Source organism: Octopus bimaculoides, chromosome 6 (assembly GCF_001194135.2).
Source record: "Octopus bimaculoides isolate UCB-OBI-ISO-001 chromosome 6, ASM119413v2, whole genome shotgun sequence".
Taxonomy (NCBI): domain Eukaryota; kingdom Metazoa; phylum Mollusca; class Cephalopoda; order Octopoda; family Octopodidae; genus Octopus; species Octopus bimaculoides.
The window spans coordinates 106,904,890-106,911,520 of NC_068986.1; the positions used below are offsets into that span (position 1 = coordinate 106,904,890).

General features: G+C 39.5%; 2 long non-coding RNA genes across 4 annotated transcripts in view; one reads left to right on the plus strand and one right to left on the minus strand.

Moving 5' to 3' along the window:
- The window catches only part of LOC106872077 (uncharacterized), a 25,442-nt gene that overhangs the window by 16,523 nt on the left and 2,288 nt on the right, over positions 1 to 6,631 (plus strand). The gene's annotated exons all lie outside the window — the stretch shown is intronic.
- Positions 1 to 6,631, minus strand: part of LOC106872071 (uncharacterized) — a 15,660-nt gene that overhangs the window by 3,798 nt on the left and 5,231 nt on the right. The gene's annotated exons all lie outside the window — the stretch shown is intronic.

A 6,631-nucleotide genomic window follows, 5' to 3' on the forward strand; every position in this document is an offset into this window, starting at 1 on the left:
ATACCATCTTAATATATCTAATATTTTAATCAAAAAATTTAAATTAAATAACATATTACATAAATAATTCATATAAATCATATAAATAAATCATAGAAATATTAATTTAAAAAATTTAAAAGTCAAATTTATAAATTGGACAGTAAAAGTTAATACGATAATATACAGTATGGAAGTATAAATGTAGATTAAAATATTAGATATATCAAGATGGTATATGCTTCACAGCATGGATTTGAACGGCTTCTGAGTTGACTGAGTTGTAGAGTGGTGGTTCGTCTCTAAATAAGTTATATACATATATATTATATATTAGGAAACCCGGTATGATATTATACCGATTCTTTGCCTGTAAGGTTGGAATAAATTTTTTATCCCCTAATATTATTACTATATATATATATACTATCGATGTGTAATTATAAGATCTAAAGGTCTAAGTATTGGAATTCTCTAAGATTTGAGCAGTCCGTGGTATGTATAAAAACACAGGAAGTATAATAATTGACGTGCGAGGGTCGTATAGTTTTGGCTTTTCGAAGTTTGATAAACTGAAAACAAATGTTTTATAACACACGGTTAGCAACCTCATTCGCTCTGAATGCAAAAGGAGATCTCAATTAGGGAAGCGGATCAGCTAAAATTCAGAATACATAGGTTTCCTAGCTAGCAGATCCTCTAATGTAATAAGTAATCAACAAGGAGTAGTCAACGAGATACTCATCAGGCCGATAATACTTCAATTACATGAAGGTTGCATTTTCGTCAAGGAATCCCAAGTTAACTCGCCGAAGAAATGAATGTCAAAGCCAGAAGAGCGGAGTAGAAAAATCAAATAAACAAACAAACAAAAAAATAAATAAACAGATAAAAGGCAAATGCTTGAAGAAATGTGTGGATCAGTAAATAAAGTGAGAGAGGGTAATTTAAGAGAGGGTAATTATGTATGTATGTATGTATGTATGTATGTATGTGTGTATACCACTTTCAGAATTGTTCCTTGAACCAAGATAGCTGGTTCCACATATGGATTTCCTGGTGCAGGCTGGAACATTACAACAGTCTTGTCCAGGCTAATGCTGAGTCGAAATGCCTCCACAAGAAGCAGAAATACGATTCGTAAGTATTCGCATGTCATAACAGTCATCTGCATAAAAGTGGTCACGAATAAGAGACTGGAAAACTTTTGAATTGGTAGCAAATCGGCGCAGATTAAAGAGGCGGCCGGAAGATCGATACCTGATATATATTCCCAGTGAGCTAACCTTAGCAAAAGCGTGATTAAAAGCAGCGGCAAAGTACCAAGAAAAGAGATTTGGGTTAAGGATGTCACCCTGCTTGACACCATTCTCTACAAGAATGAGTCCCGCCATGCCTCCACCAACATTGATCCAAGCCTCCATCCCATCATGAAGTGATTTAATTATAGATCAAAATAATCCGGACATCCAAGTTTGCCAAGTATTTTCCATAGCAAGGCCCCTTTTCACAGTATCAAAGGTCTTCGTTAAATCAATGAATACCTGAACAAGATCCATATTCTGCTCATAGCACTTCTGCAACTGTCTTGCTGTGAAAATCATATCTATTGTCCCTCTACCAGATCGGAAGCCACATTGAGATTCAGATAGGAAATCATTTAGGAGACACCCGTTCAGGCTGTTAAGAAGAATATTTGCCAGAACCTTCTCAGCAGCTGATAGTAGAGCAATACCACTGTAGTTACCACACATTGTTCTGGCTTGTAGAGAGGAAGAATAATTATAATTGCATCTTTCCAGTCCTTAGGCATTGCACCATCCCTCCAGACTGCACTAATAAGTTCATGTAATCACCACCAAATCGCAAGTGCAGGTGGCTGACTACGTTTCCAACCCGTCAGGTTTACACGCTTCACCCATCTTCCTATCGCCGCAGGACTTCCGAATAAAAATAATATAAAAATATGCTAAAATAAATAAATATATAAATATATACTAAAAATAAAGATACATATATACAGAAAATAAAATAAAGTAGAAGGCGTACCCGGTGTTACCCGGGTTCGTTAGTTTGAAAAGGCTGAGAAACTAATAAAACGATTAACACCCCCAACCTTATACACCTTTCACGCTTTATGGCAATACTAACACCTAAGTAACACTTAAAGGGAACCCCACGTGTAATATTACGATCACAATCTCGAGAAGAAAATGAAGCAACAAAAATTATAATAGCAATAAGGTAGGACTGAAATATGGCGCACGTACAGCAAGTCTACATAACTACCTTATAAACAACATTTTTAGTTTTTTCCTGGGGGATGAAGGCAACCCACTCTTGAGCAGCCAACGTAGAGCTGACCGTGTGAAAAGTATGGTTCGGCTAAGTAAAGTTCAACGAGAGACTGCGAAACTCTTGGGACTTATTAATGGACATGGCGTAACTGAGTCTAATCGCGGAAACTGCACTCTGCGGAATGTGAACGGTAAGTCAGCGGCCGAAGGCAGAAGGGGAATTCGTCGTATGAAGACGTCTTGACCTTTACCACAAACGATCATAATCGTTGCTTCAATGGCATTAGGAAGTAATTTTGTGATAACAAGGCGTGTACCGTTGCACAACGTCGGTGGAATTAAATTCCTTATCAGCAGCATAACAGCGCTACCTACTTTAAGAGTAAGAATTATGTGTAGGTACACCTGAAGGCTCCAAGGAATTCAAAAATTCAGTGGGATAATCAACTACCTCATCCTGATAGGGAATAATGTCCACTGACTTATAGACTGTCACGTCCCCAGGCAAATACAGTAAGAGGCTGCTGTTGATTGCACTGAGTGCAACATTTTTAGGAGCCAAAATGGCTCTTGACAAAGCCAATCTAGATCTCTGTTGTGGACTTCTAGGCCTGGGAAGACCTGGTCCTGAAGACTATGGATAGTACTGGTTATTGTGCAAATGTTACTTATGTCAACATCTTCATTTCCGTCTTCAGGAACTTCACCATTGCCAAGAAGGAGGATGTACCCGGCAAAATCTTCTGAAAATGGGTCCTCATGGAGGCGCGCTGTCATGTTAGATTCTAACTTTAAAGTAACAACATGACCCTATAGAGGTGAAGACATAAGACAAGCCATTACTTCATCCGCCCTTGTGGCTTTCGGAATCACTATTTTTTCTAAAGTCCACAGATAGCAGGACAGTGATCCCACCCCCAACGTTTCGTGGCTTTCCTTTATGTCTCGCAAAGTTCTATCTAATGCTTCAAGGGCACCCTTGTGATCCATTGTGAATTCATCCCAAAGAATCAGGCGGCATTGTGCGAGCAATTGCCCGTTGTCCGACGTCTTTGAAATGTTGCGAGCTTAAGGAAGCTTAAACGTAGAGTGTGCAGTCCTACCACCAGGGAGTAGAGTAGCAGCTATGCCCGAAGTTGCCATGGCTATTGTGATGCACTTTTGTAGCCTTAATTTTGCAAGAATGAGTCTAGTTAGGAACGTTTTGCCTGCCTCTCCAGGAGCTTTAAGGAAGAAAACGCTACCTTTACGACCCTGGACTTGCTGAACGATAGTGTCACAGGCGTGCTTCTAAACGGGTAGCAGGAGTGCCTCATTGATCTGTACATATGAAGATAGTTCAGCAATGTCGGAAGATGTTTCACGAACAATCTCAAAAGGGGGATCATTTGAGGTAGGCCTTCCAGTGGGGGAAGCCCATCAGTGGTCATTACGTCACCGCCTAAATCTAAAGTCTTGTTTTCAATCTCAATCAGCGCTAGGTTGTATATTGCATCAGTGAAACCTACTTTTCAAGCAGGGAATCGAGGGTGAGCGGCTCGCCTAAAGTCCTCGGACAGGTCATTCCTAAATTGAAACCACAAAGAATACGGACCACTGGATGCATAAATGTGCAGTATAACAACAGCATAGTAACATCCGCTCACATAACTTCAAACACACATACGCATATGGAAACTTAGTTTGTGTGTATTTAGGATGCTGTTCATTTTCTGAAGGCGACACAAACTTTTCAGCGGTGCACTCACGATTATACTTCAAGTTATCAATAACTAACGTACAGTGTATAATAGTGTCCTATCCACTGAATATGGCCAATAATATTATAAAACGACACTGGGTAGAAAACGAAATCAGTGCACCGATAAACGTTTGGTGCACTCGCCATAACGATAGTGTAAAAGCTAATGTCTACGGTAAGATCGCTGAAAAATTAACGTCACAGTCCATTTACAGATCTGACAAACAGATCGAAAACAAAATAAAAGAAACCACAAGATCGTTTCCTACTGTGCACGCGCACATGGTAACACTGGAAGCCATACTTGTCAACGGACGTAGCGCACCAACTGACCCAATTCCAACAGGTCAGGGATCATTTCAACGACCCGTTAGCCAGCAACAAACAACATCCTCATTGATATCGCTATCCGACCTAATTCCAACCAACACTACCGTGGCAATCCAGGACTCACTATCGCAACATCAACAGCCTGCTGTTGCAACTACATTGGAAGCACCTTGTTTGGCACCATTATCTGACCTGATTCCACCCAGCCCTACTGTTGCAAGTCAAGTTTCACTGCCGCTACAGCAACAACAACAACAACTGCAGCAGTCTGCTACTGCTACTACAATAGGACCACTGACCAATGAGCCTCCTAATATAAAAAAAAAACCTTTACTGTGCCCATGTCAAAAACCCTGTCGTTACCATTCGCAAGGTAACTGTAGATTTGGCCCCAGCTTGAACTGAACCCAGAATACAACCACAACCATCTGAAGGGCACAAGACGATCGAAAAATAAATAGAGACAGCAACAGAGGAGACCTACGACAACAACAAAATCAAAATACAACCACATTTCACCTCCTGCAACCAAACAACAGAGACAGAACTATGGGAAAACCATAACACCAAGTACAATAAACATGAACTATGTATCCTCTGACCAACTGGCAAATCAAAGTGGCAACTCTTTCTTACTAACTTATCTAGAAAATATGAAGGCCGACCAAAGCCAAGAGATTCAACAAGCTATCAGCAACCATTTATGCAAAACACAAAAAAAACACACACCCATCACCAACTAGAAAATCACACACACACAGCTCTATACAAAAACTACCCTTATTGCTACCTTTAAACAACATAAAACATAATACTGAGCTCTTAGACCAATGAAAACATCAAACTACCTTTACCTCGACATTCCTGTCAAATGTACGTGGTATCAACCCATCACTCATTGCCCAAAAATGGAAGATGCCATACATAGAGAGTTGGCTTGCCGAAATGGCACATTGCTTCCCTTTCTTTATCCATACTGAAACTCACCTAAATAGCACACATATGGATGCCGAGGTGGAAATAAGAGATTTCTCCATCATCCGTGCAGATCGCACATACCGAAATAAAGTGGAGACAGCCATCTTTCTCGATGCCTCCTTTTCAGTTGATGCCAAGGACATATTTTCCAATGCCTATTGTGAATCTATACCACTATTCAACAAGGCCAAAGACATAACTGTTGGTCTTTACAGGCCACCTAAAGTGCTTCGAAGAGTGCCTCAACAAAATCAAGTCCTTCCTTCAAAAATACAACTCCGGAAACATACTACTGATGGGTGATTTTAACCTCCCTCATATAAACTGGCCCACAAATACTCTGAAGTTAGGCAAATGCTCTACATCAGACAAAGCAGCAGCAGAATTACTCTTTAATCTAATGGATACATTCTTCCTGACTCAGCTAGTGCTCGAACCAACAAGACAGAACAAAACGATTTGGGATTTAATATTAACCAACCACTCTAGCTCCTTTCACAGTATTTCAGTTGAAAAAAACACTCCTCTCAGACCACGACATGATACTCTGCAAATTTAAATTTCCGGCATATCAAAACGAAACCAGCCAATCCCACTCCACTGCACTTATTTGACAACATAAACTTTCACAAAGCGGACTGAGGAGCAATCAGAAAAGATCTGTCCTTCATCGATTGGTCTTTCACTCTCAGTTCCACTCACATTGAACTGTGCAGCAAGGCTTGCTTCAACGCGTAGAATAGTACATAACTAGCTGAGAGAGTAAAGATAATGTTAGAATGAAAGCCACAAGTCTTCTGAAATACAGCTAATCAGGGCTTTCTGGTAGAAACAGTAATTTATTTCGCCATTTTCAACACTGTTTGGTCAGTTGTTCAAAACAGACGTTTGAACAAGGTACGCTCATAATGTAGAAGGCAGATTGGAAAACACAGGGGTGATAATCAACGTTTCAACGGACATAATAAAAAATAGTAGATCAGATGGGAATAACTTAAGATAGGTCCTGTGGTTTTTCTTTCATTTCTGCCGTCAAAGCATTTTTTTTTTTAAAGCGGACGTGAGAAAACAAAAAAAAAAAACTTCCTGAAATTTATGCGCGGTCATTGAAGGCACTAAAGCTCTTTAAAAGATATGGCTTTTGAGAGAAAATATCTAACATCGTTTTAACCCGTTAATATAGCTTTTGATTTTGGAATGGTTTTCTGTGCATTTCCCATCATTTCATATTGTTTATTACAATTGACCACGCGGTATATTTCTTTTAAGTTTTTCCATATATATATACATACATACATATATACAT